At 46.5% G+C, this 20,294-nt stretch overlaps 1 pseudogene; it reads left to right on the top strand.

Moving 5' to 3' along the window:
* The first annotated feature begins 16,388 nt into the window (after nucleotides 1-16,388).
* LOC124658997 lies at nucleotides 16,389-17,529 on the top strand (annotated as a pseudogene).
* The last annotated feature ends 2,765 nt before the right edge of the window (nucleotides 17,530-20,294 follow it).

Here is a 20,294-nt window from a genome sequence, read left to right as displayed (position 1 = left end):
TGATGCATATGCCAATAATATCTACAAAATATATGAGCATTTCTTGCCCCTTATCTTGAATTCTTCTCTTGTAATTATATTCCCAAGATGTTGATCACCATGAATTAACTCATAAGCTAGATAATAATTTCGAGAATGCTCATATGCATATTATGTCCACTGCTATGCTCATATTATAACTGAAAATAAGAAATATGCACAACCACAACAGTTAAAGAATGACCCCAATAGGAAGTACATTACGTGGATCTGAAACATCATGATGCAATGGATAAGAACAAAGTAAATCCTTTGTGCCAGAAGGGAAAAAATACCGAATGGATCTGAAACTTTTTTGCCGGTGGGGATGGAGAAGGGGATCGGCGACGAGGCACAGGGCGCAGGCGGGCGCTGCGGCGCTGGTTCGTTAGATGGTTGGATTTGGGGGAAGAAGGGACAGAGGTAGGAGACGAAGATGACCAGCCTGGCTTAGGAAAGATAGTAAAACGAGCCTAAGTCACGCCTAAAGCGAGGAAAACCGCTGGACCGGATGGGAAAACCGTCCTAAATCTGGGCGAACCGCTGGACTGGAAATAGAGCCATCTTCCGTCGCGATTTCGACCTTTTTTCGCTGTTTTCCGCCTTAATCTGGGCAATTTGTACGCCTAAAGATTGGCGGCCTGTCGATTCTGGCCAAACTCATAAGCTATCCATGTGTTCTGCCTGGCCTGGCGGGGCTAGACTAAACTGTTGACTTGGGATGGGCCGTGTTACTTTCCTGGAGTGTTGTCTGGGCCTCTTACGAGACTCTTCTTTTCTTAGGGATCTTATAAAGATGGCTCAAGTTCCCTCCAAAAAAAAAGATGGCTCAAATAAAGATGGTTACCACGTACGAGCTCGATCAGTTCTAGTATCTTCAATAAGCTTCCGTGTTTTTCCACATCTTTATTTTACAGGTCAACACGATGGTTGTTCAAAGTTTTCTTGCCACGGGCCTTGAAATAACATAAAATACTCTCTTCATTTATAAATTGATGTCTTACGTTTATTTAAATTTGGATGTATATATACACTAGTCCATGCATAATATATCTAATTTTCATAAATCTAAGACATCTATTTATGGACATAAGTACTACTATATATATCGCATTAATATAGGTCGAATTAAGTCTTGTTTAAAATCCTTGATTTAAATTAATAAAACCGTTGCTAGTAGATAGAACCAATGTTGAGGAAATCGTTAATCAGTGCCAACTCGGTCGGCTAGCGATTAGCGATTAATAGGCAAATCGGTCAATTAATCGGGCGATAAATGAGTTAATTGGCCGATAAATGAGTTTATGGCTAAACAGTAACCATCGAGTAGCAATTAATCGGCCGATTAATCGTTGAATTGGATGATTTTTTGAATACTGGATAGAACAAAGTGCTGAAAACCAGCTAACATAAAATGAAAGGCAATATGAAACACTGCCTGAGCTTCGTGTCCATTGTCTAGCCTTGCAATTCGGCTGAAACGGAAGCGAATCTGGTGAAGAAGAACGCCATTGAGGCACTCGCACCGTCGTCAACCTCCGAAGAAAGCTCCCCCCGGATCAGGCGTTGCACGTGTCAGAGGTAGACAACTCTCCTCTCCGTGCTGCCACCCAAAAACATCATCGCCGCCTGTGACCCCAACCACAACACACTGTACCAAGCCGCCGGGAGCGGGCAAAGACGATGCCTACCATCCACCGCCGTGCTCATCCACCAAACCCGCTATCTCGAGGCGACACAATTCTTTGGGTTTTCAACCGAGATAGGTCACAAAGGGAGGGGATACAACATCAATGTCGCCTTCAAGAAGGAGAACAGCGCCGACATCGGCATCGACATCATGGTCGGAGCGAGATGCGGGGCCGGCAAGGTGAGACGAGCACTGCATGGAGGAGCAGCCATCTTCATATCTGATACCAGAGGCCCAAACAGGGTGACCTCCACACCATGCCCACACCCGCCACCCCCTCACCGCCCACATAGCTGAAGACCACGGTCTGCAACACAGACCCCCCCCCCCCCGCGCGCCAGGTCGACACCAACTTCATACAACACTATTTATTTTTCCATTTGTTGTGGTTAACTATGGAAGATTCAACATTTAGGTACAATTGAATATATAAATACCTTTTTGTGGATCTTGTCTAATCTAATAGATGACACGAGTGCATGAATATATAATCTTAGTGCCCAGTCTTTGTACCTAAATCTATTGTTCACCAATTAAGATGGAAAAGTATCAGTATTCCATCTGATACATAATTGATGTCATCTTTGCTTCATTCGGCTTGAACCTATTCCTCAATATTTTTATTACATAAGAAACTTTGAATTTCCGCCGCAATGTGAGGAGTATCATCTTGTTATTATAATCCACCTCCACGCCAAATTACTAAACAAACTATTTGATTTGAGGTCAAATTGGTATGTTACAGATGATTGATATTCTTCCAACACCGACTGCTTGTATTATTCAAAAAATCATGTCTAGATTAAACTTATGCACTAGGGTTATTTTATGTACCCACTCTCCTTGTTGCGCTCAAGTGAAAACGAAATGAACAACTATTAAGTGCACGTACCAATTAACAAGTGCAAGAGTAAATAATGAATGACTAAATTGTAGTATTACCGGTATTGTGCATCTATCTCTCCTCACACGCCTCGCCACACACTAGATCGCATGCCTCCTTCGGGAACACCATGTGACCCTCGCATTGCAACACCATGTGATAGTGGTAGATTGATCATCAGTCCACTCCATTTCAAGCTTAGAGAGTGACCACAAGGGTGGAAAAGGATCAACACACAAGACCTCAAAGTTGGCATGTACTTTCACAAGCTATTATTTTATGTTAGACAATAGTTAATATTATTATTTTATGTGCAAATGATAATTACTCATTATCCTGAGTGCCATCATGCTTTTCTTTCATTGTTGTATTTTGTTGAAGTAATTTAACACGGTGCTCTTCAATTAATCATGTATTCATCCCGCACATACATACCACACACATATGATAATTCATGTGTTATGGAACATTAACGCTTTCAGTGTAATATAAACAAACAAGCATCAAACTTGGGGTCCATAATGGTTATTACATGTTGGTTATTACAGTTTTCTCACATACCTGAGCTGCAATCGGTACACATGTTTATCATCATAGCACCAAGTTTTTTTAAAAAAAATATATATTTATCGTTATTTCTTACCGTCCCACATGCTAAATGCCCAATTCATATAGGAGGCTCCAATGGATCCTTCACCGCATACCGACAACATCATTAGCCCGCAAATATTTCGATGGAATAATCACATATCTCATATTAAATGATTTTAACAGCAAAATATATTCTACAAAATAAATGAGCGGGTATATATAAAACAGATTGCCTTAATCATAGATGTCTGTCTTGGAACAATATGATAGACCAATATATTCTCCGGTAAGAAAACCCTCCAGCTATATAAATTGTTGATAGATATTACCTCCGTTCCAAAATGTCTGGATTTTAGCATTCTAAAAAGGCTTATATTTCGAAAAGAAGGTAGTACGTACTATTCATAATTCATATCTATGACTTGGCTCTCCTATACGATTTACCAGCATCTCTGGCTAATTATTTTCCATCGCATGCCATGACTATAATCTTCACTAGTAAAGGGTGTGGTTCTTTCCTCTCTCTCTCTCTCTCTCTGGCTCTCTCACGCTCTCCGGTCATTGATTGATGCTGCCGTGAAGTGCAGCAGAGCTCAGCTAATTATATATATAGGACGAGCCAGTATACACGTTGTCTCAAATATCTTGCCGCTTACACAATTCGACATGTTGGGTAAATAATTGGTGTTGGCTTCGAGGAGGCGAGAGAGGCTAACTAGCCCATTGACCTGTATACTAGTGTGCTGACTAAGTCATTTTGGCACATGTATACAACCCCATAGCCTCCCTCACCAATCTTCTTTGCATCAGAAGTAATCAGTAGTGAGTTCTATTTCATGTCTTAAACTCTTCAACTCTAACCGCTTCTTGTTTCGATCTCATACAGCCGTTTTTGACTCGCCCACCATAAGAAGGCCACTGGTTCCTTGAGACCAATGTCCCTTATTTGACTCGCCCATCCAAAGAAGTCAATGCATCCTTCAAACGAACGGCTCATCTTCTAATCGCCAAACCTAAGAAGCCATTGCTTCCTTTGAAGGCATGGCTCATCCTCGACTTGCCAACCCTAAGAAGCCATTGCTTCCATTGAAGTCACGGCTCGTCTTCGACTCGCCAAACCTAATCGCTAATTCTTTTAAGATCATAGGCCGTGTTTGACTCGCCAACCCTAGGAAGGCCACTGGTTCCTTGAGACCAATGGCCCTTATTCGACTCGCCCACCCTAAGAATCACTGGCGGAGCTTTGTTGGGGCCGAACTGGGAACGGCCCGCCCAGGTTTTTTTGCAAAAACAAAATTTACTCATGTGCATCCAAGGCCCAGCCCATCAGCACGCAGTGACCTGCACGATACCTTATCTCCTTCCCTTGATTCTCCCGGTATCCTCGCGGCTGAAATCGACGGAAGCAGCGGCTGCCATGGGGATGGGCGGCGCCTCGCAGGTCTAGTGGAAATAGGGGGATAGCTGGAGGGAAGAGGAGGCAGCAGCGCTAGGCAGCTGCCCGCATCCAGGGCACAGGGCCGGCCCTAGGGGGGCGGGAGGGGCGGCCGCCCTGGGCCCAAGAAAACTAGGGGCCCCAAATCCCAGCTCGTTAGGCATGCATACCTGCAGCGGATGAAGAGATAGCTTTGCGGGGAAGAGATAGTTTGGTGCTGCCATTAGAGGATGGCAGTTCTCTTGTGTGATTCAGCGACAAAGACGAAGCGTTATGCTGGTACTTGGGCCCTTTCGGCTGATTTGGGCTTTTTTTTCCTTTTCTGATGTTGAATTTTTTTTTACGTTAGTTGTATGAAGCAACTATCCTAACAAAAAACTTCAATATGAAGCGACTAAACAGGGGACAGGGGTTCGGTTGGTTAAAAAGCTAGAATGAAGCCGGTGGTCTAGACTAGACAGTTCTTTGTTGTTTCAATATTCCCATAAAATTTACTGTATTTTTTTGACGCATTTTGCTTTTCTATTACGTCTTAATTTTTCTGATTGTTGGCATACCTAAAACTGCAAGGCTATATAAACTAGTTGAATCCACATGCGTTGCCACAGATCCTCGTATTTTATTTATTGATCATGTAATCATGATACACACAAAAATTCACGGCGAAATAAAAGATATATAAATGAAGTCACCTATTATTCAACATTTCAACATTAATACCATTGCGCAATTTTTTTAAAAGGGATGCCTTGCGGATTTTATTGAACTGAAAACAGGGTTACATCATGAATGACAAAAGGAAGAATAAAGTGAATAAAGTTGGGAAGATCTCCATCCTAGCAAATTTCACCAACTAATTATTCTCATGCCTATAGGGCCCTGGATTTTAGTTCCGCCCTGGGCCCTCGAAACCTCAGGACCGGCACAGAGCATCGCCACAGCTGTATCCCACATCTACGGCCGCACCGCACCGGCTGGAGGTTGTACAGCCAGCAAGCGACGTTGCGATCAAATCGAGCCATACTCATCTCCACTTTCCCTGCCACAGGACATTTTTTTCTTTCCTTAATTTTTTTGCTTAGCAATTGATAGCACGGACGATTCATTGCTCAATCTGTTTTTCAATTTGCAAACTGCACCAATGATAGGATAGGCCACTGAGAAAAGATCGAATTGATTTTTCCCTGGAAAGAAAACGTGATGACATTAGTGAAGTTGAACAAGATCCTTCAGCACTAGCAAATGATATTTCCATTTGCTTGAATTGGAACAGAAGAACCATGACGATGGATTTCAGACAAATGGACTGATTACTTTTTCATGGTTTCTGTTAGCCTGGCCCGCCCATGGATTTTCTTCAAGCTCCGCCACTGCTTCTATTGAAGTCATGGCTCGTCTTCGACTCGCCAACCCTAACCGCTACTTCCTTCATTATCACAGCCCGTATTTGACTCGCCAACCCTAAGAAGTCCACTGGTTCCTTGAGACCAATGGCCCTTATTCGACTTGCCCACCCTAAGAAGTCAATGTATCCTTCGACCGAATGGCTCATCTTCTAATAGCCAACCCTAAGAAGCCATTGCTTCCTTTGAAGTCATGGCTCATCTTCGACTCGCCAACCCTTAGAAGTCATTGCCTCCTTTGAAATCACGGCTCGTCTTCGACTCGCCCACTTTAAGAAGCCAATTCTTCATTGAAAAGAACGGCTTGTCTTCGACTCCCCACTCTAAGAATACAATGTATCCTTGAAACGAACGACTCGTCTTATAATCGCCAACCCTAAGAAGCAATTGCTTCCTTTGAAGCCATGGCTCATCTTCGACTCGCTAACCCTTAGAAGCCATTGCTTGCTTTGAAGTCACGGCTCGTCTTCGACTCGCCCACTTTAAGAAGCCAATGCTTCCTTGAAAAGAAAGGCTTGTCTTCGACTCCCCACTCTAAGAAGCCAATGCTTCTTTGAAAGAACGGATCTCGTCTTCGACTCACATTTAGATACAGAAATACTACCTCCGTTTCAAGGAATAAGGCGTCCTCGTTTTACGTATTTTTTGTTTGACCAAGAATTACTTTAAATAGATAAAAATTATTTGTATGAAATTAGTATCATTCAAAAGTCCTTTTCAATACGAATCCAACAATACTAATTACATATAATATAACCAAAATTTTGTTACATAATTTTTATGGTCAAAGTTCGTCTTGGAATACGTGTGCGCCTTATTCCTTGAAACGGAGGTAGTATGTAAGGATTCATGTGCTAAGAGGCACAAAAACCTAGCTGACTTATGCATGCACGTGCGTACCAATCTCATGCACACAGAGTACATATGGTTGGAGCCTATGCGGGGTGGTGGATGAATTTTTCTATGTCGTCGCTCACCTCCAGAGAACGGCAGAAGAAGTCAGCACTACCTCACTATGTCTGATTTGGTCGGTTATCGATGACGACGCATCAATTTCATGGCAGGAAATGACGTCGGCCGCTTTTAGAGATTGTCAGCTAGCTAGCTCTAGCTTGCATGCATGCATATATAGCGTTGTGCATGGATCACTAGACTAGCTAGTTTGTGGAGATGTCATGCATGTGCATGGCTGATACTAGTACTATACCCACGTGAACTTGTACTATACTTTATTGGCCATATTAGGTTTGCTAGTGTATTGTGCTTGGATGGAGGATGTACACATGCTCAGCATGTTACACCAGTTGGTCAAGATTAGTACATTACAAACGAAAGAAAAGAAACGAATATTAGTCGATGTATAGATTTGGCATCCCCTTACCCCAAATCACTTTCTATCCTCTAAACCACGCGACTGCAACGACTGGCCATGCATGGCCATCATCGTCGCCGTCGAGACGTAGGCATCCTCCATCTTCATCAAACACACGGCCACATGGATTTGGCTGGTGCGGCGTCATCTAGCCCGTAGTCACGCCTATTCTTCACCATACCATATCCCATAAAGAAAACCCATGGTCATATATGTTGAACTTATCGAACATCAACTTTCTACAACTAGCTCAGCGCCGCAACCATTTGTAATTTTCAGAAATGGCTTGGATTTCTCCCAGCTTATACGCCATCTAGATTATTTGTCTTGATTTGACCGGAGGTTGGGCCCCTACCATGACCCCTCTACTTGAGGTCCTCTAGCTAGCATGCACCTAACAAGATTAGTTTTTGCCTTGTAGAATGATAATGTAGTCTCACCACATGCGATGCTTGCGAACTTTGAACCAAGAGCAAATACGAAGACATGATGTATTGTGAAAGTCCATCTCCAACGGCAACTTGCAAACGGACATATCATGTCCGTCGCGGGTCCCCGGGGACCAAAAACGAGGCTCAACGGTGACCCACAAACGGACCACACCCCACGGACATGTTTGTTTTGGAGCAAGCCTAGCCCAAATTTGGGGCAGGTTTGCGGTGGCGCGGGCACCACACAAACGGGTCGTGCACCCTTCCATGACCGGCAAGTTAGTGAACCAATATACTTTTCATTAATTTATTGGGAGGTTACATGTTCATGTTACATTCAAAACATAATTAGACTAAACTAAACTACATTGGGCCCTTGGAGCAGCTCCGTCGCCACCTGCACGACGACGAAGGAGGTCTGCATGCACCCAACCCAGCCGTAGAGCACGCACCCCGCCCTGTACACGAGAACGCATCCGTGCCCAACCCTGTAGCCCCACAACATGCCCATGACGCAAGTCTCGAGACCCAAGGGGACCCATCAGTGGATCTCGTTGGCGGTGCTCCTCCGCTGCGCCTAGTAAACCCGGGCGCGCCCGCCGGAGCGCCCACCCTATCCCTCCCTCCGCAGCCACCCCTTGGTCACCCATAGCATGTCGTGCCACCCTATGCTCCACAGCGCGAGCACGCTTGGTCGCTCGACGTATATGTTATTTCTATCATTTTGCTAGGAGGCTATATGTTTCTACTACATTCTAAACATAATTAGACTAAACTAAACTACCTTGGGCCCTTCGCAGCATCGGTGTAGTTGGCCTGACCCTCGCCACCCGTGGCGCCTTCGGCCTCGCCACCGAAGCTTCCTTGGCCCTCCTCGCAACCCCTTGGTTAACACGGACGATGGCTTCGTTGGCCCGACGCATCCTCTCGCGGACGGCAAATGGCTTCATTGGCCCGATGCATCCTCTCGAGGGTGGCAGATGGCTTCGTTGGTCCGACACATCCTCTCACGGGCGGCATATGGCTTCGTTGGCCCGACACATCCTCTCACGGGCGGCTTACCTCCACATGCTGCGGGCCAAGCCCATGGACTCCCGTCGCGCCGTCACCAACTGTGCCACCTCGTGAGCGTCCGTGATCGCCTCGCCTACATTTCGGCGGCCCTAAATGTGTTCTGTGCCGCCATTGCAGCCCGATCGTCTCGGAGCAGCTCCATCGCCACCTACACGGCGATGAAGGTGGTCTGCTAGCCGCCTCTTATGGCGCTAAGGCCGCATGGATGGAAGCTTTCCGCTAGACTGGCCCTAGAACATGTCTTTGAACAAAGTGCGCTCCTGGCGTCCCTCATGTCGACATGGAACCTGCCGTGCATTCTTGAATTATGGTGACAATTATGTGACCAAACTAATGCTCAAAGTTGGTTTAAAACCCCACACGTGTGCTTGTTACACTGAACTGGAGGGAGGGTATGTATTTTTGGAATGCCAAAGTAGTTTTGGAAATGTCAGTATTAAAATTATATATGTATGTTGGAATATCTTTTACTGGAAATAGATAAGGAGAGGGGAAACATGGATGAGATTTGGGCCGAATCTACGATAATTTTGAGGAGCGGCCAGACTGCTCGGGATCTCCGTCACGTTCCGGTCCGCTTCCTTCAAGATCTGTAGCTAGAGATGATGGTGGATGGAGGCCCGAATCGATTCCTCAACTTGCTTAGGTGAATCTACAAGCTCGTTCTTGTCTCAAAGTGGAAAAAAAAGTGAAGCAAAGGGTTCTTGTTCTGATTAAGTTTTGTTCTTTTCGATGCAGCATAACGCATCCTCGTCGCCCCCTCCTATTTTGGAACGAGATCCTCTAACGTAATGCATAAAACTGTAGAGAGACAAAGTTGGCCGTTGTCCGTCCGTTAAGCATCCAATGTCAGCACATAGAGTCCTCTGAAAACACAGCTACGTCTCGACGAAAAGCCCAGTCCGATGAAACGTGTAGGAAAAACAGCTCCAGCTCGGAAAAAAGCATCCCGCCGTCCTCTTCTCGCCATTGCAGCTCACCCGCGAAGCTTGCCATTGCCGCTCGCCCGCGAAGCTCGCCGGCAGGCCCAGCACTTAACCACGCCAGCGATACCGCTCCCAACCAGCTCCCGTGTCGTACTGGTCGCGGTGCTCGACCTCTGCGTTGCCGTTCCTCCGGCGCGCCGGACGCGTCCTCCAAGAGAAGCAGCATGAGCCTGTGTCGGTTATGTCGCCGAGCTCGACCTCAGCATTGTCGCTTGGCTGGCGCTCGTCGGCTGCGTCCTCTAAGCTGAGGAAACGGAGTGGTGTCGTCCGGGTCGCCGGCCTCGAGCTCTGTTACCGCCGCCGTTCCGCATGCTGCTCACCTCCATCTGCTGCCGTTTGACTGAAGTACGTGGGCTTTTGGCTGGTTCGCGGTGTGTTTTCACAGGATTTGCCCTCCTTCCGTCGGATGCTCAAAGGACGGACTGCAGCCAACTATGTCCCTCTACAGTTTTATGCAGTACGTCAGAGGGCCAATGCCAGGAGCAGCGGCCTGCGGTCAAGCAGCCCCTGCAGCCTGGACGCAAGTGGAGGTAGTCAAGAGGCGGAGGCGCTAGGAGATGGTCGCAGGAGCCCCCGCCGCTTATGGAGGTTGGCCGCTGGATCCCGACGAGGAGCGCATCCGTGCCCGCTGTCGCCGCCATGTCCATGCCGGCCACGACCACGCTAGCCAGATCCTTTTTACCTCTATTTTGTTGTGTGCCTCGTATTAATTTGTATTATGATGATAAAGATTCCATTCCGTTTTTTGTGGCATGATTTGGAAGCTCAAGTTAGGATTTCTGCTCCTTCTTTGAGGCAAGAAATTTTCCAGGAAAGCTATATCACTATTTGAACGCTAAGAGTGTTCAATTCCAGATTTGTTTTGTGTGTGCAGAGTTGCCTGAGGGCTATCATTATCTACCTCTATGCACATGTTTTTGAACAATCTGGCATGCTCCTCGTCTGCCAGATTGGCTAATTTTAACAGTTCAATTGTAACTGATGGAGTGGATCAGGTTTTGTATATTTACATTGCAGTACTCTGGGAAGCAATAAAGGACACACATGGGATGAATTTATGTAGCTTAGGTGTCCAGACTGGGATAAACTGCTAGGCACATGTCATATGTGATACTTTAGACTCTATATTGAACTGTAGGGAAGAATGTGTGAAGTTGTACCTAATTACATATTCCTGTTTTTTTTTCATTTTTGTTTTGCATCTGAAGCTTCTGGTTCTTAGAGGAAGGATTTGTTTATCCTTGTTTTCACATTTCTACTAGTTTATTAGAAAGTGTGCTCTTTTGCAGTATTGCTAGATGGTTAAGGCACCATTACAACTTACAACGATGTCATTTCCCTCTTCATGCAGTATCTGGGAGGCGCAAACCCGGTGGTGAAGAAAGATGCACTGCATCTCAAGGAGGTGAGCGATGGGAGACACTTACCGAGATACTCGAAGGATGTTATTTTGTTTTTTGAAGGCATGTAGCTTGTCCCTAAACCTGTAACAGCAGACGGATTAATCGTTTTGTTTTGTTTGCCTATGCAGTGATTGGTCTAATCCCTATAAATAGAAGGAGAGTTCAAACTGAATTTAGTATCCCTTCCCGTCCAAAGGGGTGGCTAATCTGAACTTCTTGTGCTGTGTATTATGATAAGATCAGTTTGTGAACCCGCGGATAGGGTTGTCTGCATTTATTTGCTTGTTAGTTTCTCATTTTGGTGCAGTTATATTAAAATATGCAGTATTCTAGAGAGAAACACATCTGTTTTTCATAAACGCAGTTTCTCGCATGCTTAAGTGCCGAAACAGTGCTATCCAGTTCATTATTGATGCTTCTCACTTATGTGTTCCTGGTACTGTTGAGGTAGCTCGTGATGTCTCCCAACATGATAATTGGTAGAGCTAATGCGGAACTTTTATATAAAACGACACCATATGGATACATTCATAACTTTTGCACCGCCCAATATGGGCTTCGGTAGTATTAATCGCCGAACAAATCTTCAATACAAACCCCAAATTTTTAGGTGCTAAGAAGTTTAGTTTATTATGGAAAGCTCCGTTGCATTATCTAGTAAGAGTTTTTATGTTTCCAGTTTAAAAATACCCCCCCCCGCCCCCCCCCTAGTTGTGAAGGTACCGTAAAGTCCATCAGTTATTTTCTTTGCAAAGTACGAAAGTGGTGGGGATTGCTCTGAGACACATGCAATATTACCACGTGTTAGTGTCGGTGATTTCTCTAAGACGCACACATGGATATCTTCTTACCTCGACGAAGAGCTTTTAAGACACCACCAATGGTTAGCTAGTCTCGGGATGGCTATCTTTTCTTTACGACTAAAGCACCTTACATGTCAAGCACCGTAAGAAAGTTAAACCACCTTGCAGGTCAATTATAGGGTGCAAACTCTCGCAAATTACATCATTGAATGGTGATCTATGTGTGAATGATAGTGTCCTCTAGTCTCTCATACTTTGTGTCACACAAGAATGTTGGCAAGTGTTTTTTTTTTTTTTTTTGCTTCCAGTATTCTTGGACACATATATTGCACTCTTGTGTTGGATGAATCGTTTTTGTCTTGTTTGCCTATGCAGTGATTGGTCTAATCCCTCTAAATAGAAGGGGAGTTCAAACTGAATTTGGTATCCCTTCCCGTCCAAAGAGGTGACTAATGAATTTCTTGTGTTGTATTATGATAAGATCAGTTTGTGAACCAGCGGCCCGATAGGGTTATCTGCATTTATTTGGTTGTTAGTTTCTCATTCTGGTGCAGTTATAGAAAAATATGCAGTATTCTGAGAGAAACACATCTGATTTTCATAAACGCAGTTTCTCGCATGCTTAAGTGCCGAAATAATGCTATCCAGCTTCACCGTTGATGCTGCTCACTTTTTTTTTGAGGAAGATGCCACGTGCTCATTCATACGAACATAAGAGGTTACAGGTAACACACACGTCGCACCGCGGAGAACACTCGAGAAGAGCCAGCACAACCCGACACTTCACACGTAAGACCCCGAAAAAAGAAAACTACAAAGACGCCCTTGAGAATATCTCGCGTAGAGCACCAAGCAGCACGACTTTTGGAGGGACCGCCGCCGCCGAAGACGACGCCGGAGACGAAGACGAGCTTCCACTCGCGCCAAGATTCGGAGAAGCTTCCTCGCAGCTAGGCTGCTTTGTGGACCTCTATTGGGACCCGCCGTGAGCGACGAGATCTCTAGCTCTGGGGAACGTCGGTCGGGGAAGACCCCGAGCTTGCCCGGATCGCCGCACCGCCTGGTCCAATCGACGAAGTCGACTGAGGCAGACAGCACCGCCCACCTTCTACCGCCAACCCAGCACCGGATACACCAGCTCCTCGAGTCTGCTGATGGCGACATCAGGAAGGATGCCAACCACCGGCAACGCTCTCGTACACCTCCTCCCGCACTCGTAGCAGCACGGGAGCGAGCATGGCTACGACGGCAAAGTCGGAGGACAAAATCCGCAACAGACTCGCCGCCGCCGCCACGGCGAGCCCACACGGAAACCTAACCCACATATCAGACCACGAACACAAAGCAGAGCGTCGCGGTTGGGCTGAATCTCGGAGGCAATTTATTGAGCACCGTCACTCTCGTCGAGGGACACGAACCGAGAGTTGTGCTAAACCTAGCTACGAAGACTAGCCCTAGTCTACAGCTATACATCTCCGAACTGCGGATCCGGCGACTCTCCACCCGCCCATGAGCACAAGGCCCATGGGAGAGAGAAGGCGCTAGAGCCGCCGCCGGAACAAAGGACTCCGCCCGGGTCGCCCTTTTCTGTGGAGAGAAAAGAGAGAGAGGGGAGGGGAATGAAGGCAAGCCCACAGACTTTGATGCTGCTCACTTATGTGTTCCTGTTGTCGCACTGGTACAGTTGAGTTAGCATGTGATGTCTCCCAACATGATATATAATTGGTAGAGCTAATGCGGAAATTTTATATAAACCAATACTATATGGATACATTCATATATAACTTTTGAACCGCCCTATATGGGCTCCGGTAATATTAACCGCCGAACAAATCTTCAATACAAACCTCAAATTTTAAGGTGCTAAAAAGGTCCCGAGTTTATTATGAAAAGCGCAGTTGCATTATCTATTAAGAGTTTTCATGTTTCCTCCAGTTTAAAAATAACCCCCTCCGTAATTGTGAAGGTCCTATAAAGTCCATCAGTTATTTTCTTTGCTAAGTACGAAAGTAGTGAGGATTGCTCTGAGACACATGCAATATTACCACGTGTTAGTGTCGGTGATTTCTCTAACACATGGATATCTTCTTACCCCGACGAAGAGCTTTTAAGACACGGACCTTTTTGTAGTTTGAATATGCTCTTACTATTGAAATCAAGGTTAGCTCGGCAACGAACCTTTTAGACAATGAACGATTTCCAATTGGACTGCTTTTTGTATGGTTAGCGATACACCACCAATGGTTAGTCAACGACACAATGCCATGGCTATCTTCTTTACGACTAAATCACCTTACATGTGAAGCACCGTAATAAAGTTAAAGCACCTTACAGGTCAATTATAGGGTGCAAACTCTCGCAAATTACATTACTCCCTCGGATTCAAATTAATCGACTCAACTTATCAATATACGGATGTATCTAGATGTATTTGTTAACTAGATACATCTATATTTAAATAAAGTTGAGTTAATTAATACGAACCGGAGGGAGTATTGAATTTGGAGGCGCGCCGGTAGTAGAATTTGGTTTAATTTATATTTTTTTTGGTACTACGTACAATAATTTCTATTAAAAAAATTATCAAGATTTTTTTTTTTTTTGCATCGGTCTGCTTGAGCTACCCCGGACGCAGATGAACTGAAAAGGACGCAAATCGTGTCGAAAGTGCGTCGAGCCGGTGGAGATGTCATGTGTATGAATGGATATTTTGTATATGACGTGGCCACAAAAAAGCAACGACTCGTGCATACGCTGGTACGAGCAGGTACAAGCGTGGGGCTTTAAAGATACAACTTTGGTTCTACTATCAAAGTACGTACTAGGGAGTGTAGCCTCACAAGGGAATCAAGAAGTAGGACACGTACAACTAGTTCTGAACACATACGACTATAGGTGGGGCAGTTGGTCAACAAGATGCTCGAATCTCCTGGATGAGCCGACGGTGCCCGTATGGGCCGGGCGCCATATCGTAACCAGAAAATGCGCGTCGCTGAATCTAGTGTTTTTTTCCTGTGAGAAAATTAGATTCATGCCATTAAAAGATCTAATCTTTATAGAGAACCAACCTGAGATTGGGTGGTTAGGAGGGTGGTTGTACCCCCAGCCCACCAGAGTTCAAACCCCAGGTTTGACATCTGTGTGTCTCATAAAGGCGGAATATTCATTCAGTGGGAGGCGACGTTCCCGTCGACGCCGAGGCGCCCGTGGTGACTTCATCAATTTCAAGATCCAATCCGCCGGCTCGGTCTTCCGGAGGTGCTCATAGGGGTAGGGTGTGCGTGTGTGCGTTCATAGGGGTGAGTGTATGCGCGTGTATGTGAGCGTCTGCGTTTGTACCGTGTTTCTCAAAAAAAAAAGATCTAATCTTTATAAAAATACCACCGAAAGATTATGGGCTAGAAAATTGCCATCGAAAGCTTGGTCCGTTATTGATTTATGCCACCACCGTGAAATGGACGATAACTAGATGAATCGATCAGACTTGACCCACGCAGCTGAACCGAACAGTACCACGCACACACCCCACCCAACCTCGCTGAAGGAGACCCGGCGGCGGCAAGTGCTCCTCCATGGTACACTCCCGGTTTACAACCGAGACCCATATTTAGCCCGGCCAGACACATCGATCGAGGCGCGCGCGTGCTCAACGGAAAATGTGAAATTAACTAGAGTAGTAATTGGCGCCCCGATTGCACTATCGTAGCAGCGCACGTTGTTTCAAAACAAACAAACAAAAACCTTAGCAGCGCACGTGTCTGCAATTTGCGGAGCGGAGCGGGCAAAGCGAGGAGTACGTTTTCTTTTTCCGATCGATCGATCGGTTTGATTGGGAGCCACGATCCGAGCGCGCGTCATCAGAATTCAGAATCCACACATCCAAGTTAATATCCGGCCACTTCCACGCCACGCGCGCACAGGCATGCACGGCAGGTGCTCCGTTTTTTATTTGTTTATTTCCTAAGCACCGCCTCCGCGTATATGCGCCCATATGTACGGCAGGGCATAATTGATTGCATATGTCAGCGCATGGACCGGTCTCCAGTCACCTCTCCTCCGCGCGCGCGGGCAGGACCGACCGCCCATCTCGGTTGTCGTAGCGCCGGGAGCGGAGCAGATAGCGGCGGCAGTTGTAGTAGCGCGGGCGTACGAGGCAGATTCCATCCTGCACTACGACGAATTCATTGTTTTCCCTTTGCTTTATAAGCCATCCCGCGCGTATGTATTGTAGCATCAGCAGTTCAGTTCGTGCAGCCCATGCACCACCGTAGTGGTTAGGCCATACGCGCGCAGACCACCATGCAGTCCGCCGGCGAGGAAGCGCCATTGCCCGTCTCCGCTCCAGCCGTGAGAACGGCGGTGCCAACGGAGGCACTACGACCGGCTGCAGGAGAGCCCGGCGTCGCCGTCCATGGACAACGAGCGGCAGATCCCCGTGGACCCCGTCTCGCTGCGGCACCTGGGCATGGTCGCCGACCCGGACTCCCCGCTCTCGGCGCCGTCGGTGATGACGGAGCTGGTGGCGCACCCGTCCCCACTCCTACCGCCGCTCCGCCGACCCACGTTCGTCGGCGCCGGCCCTCCCGTGCTCCGCGTCCTCCTCCCCCGTCCACGGCCGCCGGTGCGAAGCGGGAAGAGCCCAGCCTCGCCACGGTCATCGCCCCGAGCTCCCTCGCGCGGCAGCACTCCGCCGCGCTCGCCCACTACGTCACCTCGCCGTCCGCGGCGCCCGCCACGCTCTCCGGGAGCGCGTCCCGCGCCGAGGGAGGACCATGGCGCCGCACGACGACGAGTACCCCCACTTCGAGTTCGAGACCGACGCGGAGGCCCACGGCTTCAAGTGCGGCGTGCTGTGCATGTTCATCCCGGGCTTCAACAAGAAGAAGCGGGGCTCCCCCTCCGCGGCGGCCGTCGTGTCGAGCATACAGAGGCAGCACTCCGGGGCGAGGCGGCGGAGCAGCGTGTCGCGGATGGCGTCCATGGAGAGGTTCGAGTGCGGGTCGTGGAGCCCGCCGCCGCCGCCGCTGCCCACCTCGGCGCCGCACGTCGACACGGACTTCGCGATGGAGGTGGCCAAGATCAGCTGCGCCGACGACACGGACTTGCCGATCAAGATGGCGTTCGTGTTCGATGGCGAGGCGAGGGGGTCCTGAAGAAGTCGGCGTCGGAGTCGGAGTCGCGGCGGCTGGAGTCGGCGGCGCCCGTCAAGATGGCGTTCGCGCTCGAGGGCGAGCCGAGGGGCATCCTGAAGAAGTCGGCGTCCGCGTCGCAGCGCCAGGAGTCGTCGGCCCCCAGGATGTCGTCGGCGTCGCAGCGGCACGTGAGGTTCTCGACGGCAGCCGCGCCGCCGGCGTCGTGCCCGACCTCGCCGTGCATCACGCCGCGCCTGGCGATGGCCAGGGCGGAGTTCAACGCATTCTTGGAGGCGCAGAGCGCGTAGGTAGTTACGTACGGTGCATGTCTGTTTTTTTCTTGGATTTCTCCGTGCGTGTTCGCGAGTGGCATGCGCTGCCGGTACGGCCGCGCGGTCGCTGGCCGGAACAGGTTTTGTTTTCCCGGCGTGTTCCATTCTTGTTCGGTTGTCCATATTACAGTCGACCAATTCCTGACGGCTTTTTTTTGGGGGACTAGTTAAAATGCCCGTGCGTTGCCACGGGTACTCAAATTTTATTTCCTAATGCACATATATAGTTCATAATAAACTTATGAAAAAATAAATTAAAGGTATCATAAAATATAATTATCAAAGAAACCAATACTACTTATATAAATATCTCTCGTGTTAATTTAAAATCATTGGTTATCACAAGTCATGACACCAACTGAAAAAACATTCATTTATAACAAAATCTCCTTAGGCCGCTGCATGAAACTATCTCTAGATCCTCCAAGAATTTCTTCAATTGCTCAACATCTCCTCTTCACCTTCAATTTCAAAAACACTGTCAAAGAATGTTGTAATTGTGTTGTCCACTTTCCCAATTGATATATGTTGCTGTCCCGGAGCTGATGGACAAGGTCCCTAGTGTACATGTCTATGTACTTGTGTGATGGCCAAAATACCTTTTCACCACAATTCTCTGTCCCTTTGTACATGTCTATGCTTGACTCTGTGCCATCGCAGGGCACTCACACCAACACAATTTAGTATTCTCTCCTGTTGATTTGCCCTTCAGAAAATTAAAAGAGCAACACAACAATTACTTTGTCAGTTTGATGCATAGACCCATCCGAGACGGAACCATATCACAATCAGTTTTTTCGAGAAAACGCAATAGACTATTGCGTTTCATTGCATTGAAAAGGTAGAGTTCAAATATACAAGCCTCCTAGGAGGCCACCACCGAGCCATATCACAATCAGTTTCCGCATGTTATATTGTTCTACACTTACCGAGCATCTGCACATAATTTCTTGCATGTATTTTGTCTTCTCTGCATTTAGACGGCTCTTCCCGTATCTAATTCTGAAACCATGTTCCTCAAAGTACAAGTAGTACAAGTTGTAAGCTTCACCAAGCGAATCGGACGTAGTCCTCGTGCAAGGATCAATGATCTCATCCCCCAGCTTTTCCGCATACCCACGGATTGGTTTCTCAAGGTCACTCGGTTTGGAAGGACACGGTGTACTCGTCCGGTGATGCCCGACCCATGCGGACCCCGCACGAGTAAGCAACAAGTCACACAATTAGTTGCTATACTACTATGCAATGTGTGGCCAGAATATTTCAATGTCCGTATACCGAATGTACTCTTGCGGGATGCGAAACATCTTGTTTTTCCCACGAATTTGGCATGAATGACAGTACCAAATTACACCGAGATACTGGTCGTAGTTTTTCCCTCGGTCTAAATGAAGCATTGTTTTCCCTTCTACCTCATTCTTAATTGGGTAGAGTACCAACTACCTGAACTACATCACCCAATCGGGATTGCAAAAGCCTATACAACCAGCAATGCGTATAAATTTAACTGTCACAACAAAGGTACCGAAGATCAATCCGTGGAGTTAGCCATTCAGTTCACCATGTCCTAATGCTGAATTGAACCTTACTTTTGATAAAGAGGGTAAATTTTATCCCCTATGGGATAACATAAAGTAATAATGTGCATTCATAGAGATATCAAGTAACATATATATACATGATATGCAAGACTACATTTGGTAAAGTTTTCCTGCACTTTTTGCGGATGCCAAAAACTTTTTGTTCCCTTTTTCTTTCAATTTTCTGTTTAAACGAACAAAATCAAGATCCTATCCTGTGTTTCCAAATCTTTGTTCCCTCCTTTTCTCTTTTCTAAAGAAATCCCTTCTCCTTCCCTTGCTCTATTGAAATTTCAAAGCCCTCATTTATGTGAAATATAGGTAGCAGGAGAGTTCACTACAATGAAAAATTCAGTAACTTTGGAGAAATTACAGTACAAGCAGAATAGCATATATTTTGCAGTATATCGATTCATCGTACAATGGTTCAGAAATAGCATATATTTCAAAACAACTAACTACAAATTTCAGAAATCCCGAGAAAGACTAATCCGAGTTCTTAAATTTCAGAAATCCCGAGAAAGCAAATTTTCAACAGTAGTCACTATAGGAAAATCTGAAGCCAAGGATTTACCTTGGATGGAGGAGAGAGCAATATATGGAGAGAGCAATATAGTGGTCACAATATATTAGATGGCATTAACCACAACTAAATTAGCAATATTAGGTTTATAGTACAGAAAAGTGAGCGTTCTTGATAAAGCATACATACAACAGTAGACATATGCTTGGTTCCTCGCTGCTAATCGCATTTGCTTAACAATTTGTAGCAGTGATAAATAGTAGATGGTACCCAAATCGATTAGCCATTTTGACATTGCAATATGTATCTGAAACTTTATATACATAGATATATCCAAGTGATAGCAAATAAAGTTGCACTTGTAGTTCTTCATGTAACCAGTGATGGCAATACACTCCAAGGTAAACCATAAGATGATATACTGAGGTATGTGTTAATTCAATGGGGTCGAACGTGACTAACTCATATAAGCATTCAGTCAAACATGAAGCTCTAGGAGAGAAGAAGCTACAGTACGTCATGTTCATTAACTTTCATGATGCTTACCTCCTACTCCGATAAGCTTTTGCATGCGCTCCAGGGCACCAACGCTAGCCTCACCGGCCTCGCCACTCCGACATCTTCTCACTCCTGCATTC

The sequence above is a fragment of the Lolium rigidum genome, chromosome 1 (genome assembly GCF_022539505.1).
Source record: "Lolium rigidum isolate FL_2022 chromosome 1, APGP_CSIRO_Lrig_0.1, whole genome shotgun sequence".
Lineage (NCBI taxonomy): Eukaryota > Viridiplantae > Streptophyta > Magnoliopsida > Poales > Poaceae > Lolium > Lolium rigidum.
The sequence above is the reverse complement of the archived record's forward strand: the minus strand, read 5'-3'. Positions and strand labels throughout refer to the sequence as shown.